The sequence below is a fragment of the Stomoxys calcitrans genome, chromosome 3 (genome assembly GCF_963082655.1).
Source record: "Stomoxys calcitrans chromosome 3, idStoCalc2.1, whole genome shotgun sequence".
Lineage (NCBI taxonomy): Eukaryota > Metazoa > Arthropoda > Insecta > Diptera > Muscidae > Stomoxys > Stomoxys calcitrans.
In genome coordinates this window covers 70795637-70798987 of record NC_081554.1, presented here as the reverse complement: position 1 = coordinate 70798987, position 3351 = coordinate 70795637, and positions in this window count along the sequence as shown.

Below are 3351 nucleotides of genomic sequence, written 5' to 3'. Positions count from 1 at the left end.
ACACACGCGTGGATACCAAGGATTTCCTTAGATCCTGAGTCCATACTTGCGAAAACTAAGGGACTGTAAAATCAATCTTTCAACCACTAACTGGAAGATTGGAAGATTGGATGAGGCTGATAGCGAACGGAGACATGCAGTATTTGTACTAAACTCCGGCTCTCTCGCAGACCTCAACAAGTCCAATGGTGTTGTATCCTACGGATTCAACAAGTTGAGACTGAAGGTGTATAGCAGCGGTGGGGTTGGGGAATCAGAAGCCGATTCAGCTGTTGTTGCTGAACACTTGTCTGAGGAAATATCGACCACATCTCTAAAGTCAGGCAGATTGCAGAGGCCCCCTGCCACGATCGAAACTGAAAAGGAAGACGTCGAGACGGGACCCTACAAGCGCGGTGTGGCTGGGTCAGTAGTTAGTGAAGCATCTGAGGGGGAAGCGTCTACACCGCAAGTGTCCAGTGTTTAGAGAAAGATTGTTTCTAATGCTTTCTCAACTGTCCTTGAATGCGTCAGAAGACTCATCCTGACAAGATTGCACGCATATAGTGAGGATGAACACCTGGTGGAGTTTAGAAGACGAGGCTATCGCAACAGTGGTGGAAATTCTGAATCTTGTTTAAAGTCCGGTTTCTGCGGATAAATTTCCACCATTGTAAAGCCTTTTCGGCGGCACTAAAGCTCTTTCTGATGGCAGGAGGATTTGATGTCGACTTAGAATACCAAGATTAAAACTACTCAGGGGTACCTCTTACGTCGATAAGCACTGGACATTCAGTAATAGCCAGCCTTGTAATAAACAAATCTTATTACTGGCTGGCTTCCCTATACATGGCACACGATTCAGAGATGCCACCTTCAAGTCTTAAGTTGCTCGCTGAAGCCGCTTCTGCAGGGAAAAAGAGCCTAATTGTGATTGATGTCAATGTATATCAACAGATATGAGGAAGTTCGGATATCAACTAAAGGGGCGAGCTGCTTATCGAATATATTATAAATAGCAATTTAGCGATTTGTAATAAAGGGAATAAAAAGACCTTTATTAGAAGAAACGAACAGGGGGTACTAGAGGTCATCTTTGTATCAGAATATATAAACGGAAGGATATGCGACTGGAAGGTTTTGGATGGCCACAGCTTCTCGGATCACCGTTATATTAGGTCCCTCGGCTAAACAAAAGAAAAGCGGATTGCTATAGCTCTTAAAAAAATTACTCTTTATAAGAACCGGTCTTTATAAGAACAGTTGTGTTTATTATGCCTATCGCCAGTATGTTTAAATCCTCATTCCAGTTATGAAAATCAGGTTTAGGTTTCAATGCCTAACTAGTTGACGATTCATTGAGGAATATTGAAACCAGGGTGATGCCGCAGGGACGAGTGTTATCCCCTCTCTTGTGTCTCATGGTTGTCTTTGGGATTCTCAGGTCCTTTGTTGAAGAAAGAGTGAAAGCTGTTGCCTATGCTGATGACGTCATCATGTTGAGTGGCGGTCGCTTTCTCGCTACTTTCACAGATATCCTCTAGGGCGCGCTGGGAAACTGTCGAGATGGACGAGGACTTATGGGTTTGACATAATTCCCAGGAAAACAGTTATGGTGTAGTTCCCAGAATGAGGATATACGGATGGTTCAGGGGACCGGTCCTTAATGGAGTGGAGCTGCCGCTCTCTCCGGAGCTAAGTCCCTGGGCTTTATTCTTGACCAGAAATTGAACTGGAGAAGGAACTTTGAGGAGAGAGTCAAACGGGGGCTGAATGTGCTCTTCTCCTGTCACAACTAGGTGAGCAGGAGTTGCAGACTCATTGCGAGTACAGTCCTCTAGATTTATACTCTCGAGACGTCGTATCTGCGGTATTTTTGTGAGTAGAAGGGTATTGCAGCGGAGGAGGATTGCTCCGAGAGCAACGCCGAATGCTAAACTTGATCTGATATTTTTGGACTCGTACATGGAGTACGCGGCATTGAAGACTGGCCTCCAATCAATTGAATCGGGGACATGGCGCTCTTCTGATTTCTTGCATTCATCTGTTCTGCGGTAGGCTGCTGGCGTGGAACGACTACATGATATTGGAGGCGCAACGGACTAAGTGCTGGGCAAATCTTCCTTTGATGACGACCTGCAGATTGTCTTGCCAGGAAGGGAGCTTTGGTCTGAGGGCATCCCGCTATTCCTAGGCCCCACTCTCTACAAACTGGAGGGGGGGCTCCGCGCTCCAAAGTGGATGGGGCACCGGAGCATGGGTTTTAGTTGAATTTCTTGGTATAAGGAAGTAACATAGACTTCTGGATGGGTATAGTGTCTTTCAGGTAGAGTTTTTCGCGATCCTCAGAGCCTTAGATCTGAAACTGAGGCAGGGGCGGCGGCCCCTTTAAAACTGCCACAATTTATGTGGATAGTCAGGTGGCGCTAAAGACCCTGGCTGGGGGTCGCATGAGATCGAGACTTGCGAGATTGAGGGCTGCTGTCAGATTGTGCCACATCTTGCACGTCGACATCAATCCTAGCTCTGTATGAATTGAGGCGGCTGCATTTGCCGGAACGTAATTGAATCAAAACTATTCTGGTTTGTCGGGGAGGTCAATTTCTTCAGGTGCAATGGGAGGCGGTCGTTCTCCAAGGACTACATTCACCCGGTAGCCATTTACTGCATCTGCTACCGTGTCTGCATGAATGTTGTCTAGACCTGCTTGATATGCCACTTGATCTAGAGGTTCTCTCTTGTAGCGCTGAACCTCACCCTCTAGATCATGTAGATCTACCTTAAGGCTTCTGCACGGTCGATATCTATCCACAAAATGATGATTTGGATGGTCTTTGCGATAACATCCCAAAAGGTATTGCTTAGACAGGATGTACAATAGTTATGTCTTCGCACTGGTAGGATCTTTGTCTCCTGATGGAGGTGGTCTTCATGAGAACTGAGGAGACAACCTGTTGGAGTTCGGAGGGCGGCATTCTGACAGATCTGAATATTATTCCACTGCGTGTCACAATGCTGACGAGACCACAGACCGGCCAATAGCTTGGTACGTGGTCAACAAGGTTTCTTTCTACTTTTGACTTTATCGCAAGTAGCTGTGGCATGTGGGGAGAATGTGTAAGAGCTGTCAAATGTGACGCCAAGTATTTTGGGACACTTGATGGTCGGAATCATTTCTTCATCGACTACCACAATTAACTTGGTAATCAACTCACGCGTATTTGTAGTGAACAATGTGGCTGAAGATTTGTTCTGCCACCAAATCTTCATCTTCAGATTTCTTGCAGCGAAATATGAGGCAAGTTCGTTGAGGTAGACCTTCAACAATGGGTGCGAGGCCTGATGCTATGATCGTACAATTGTCGGCATATC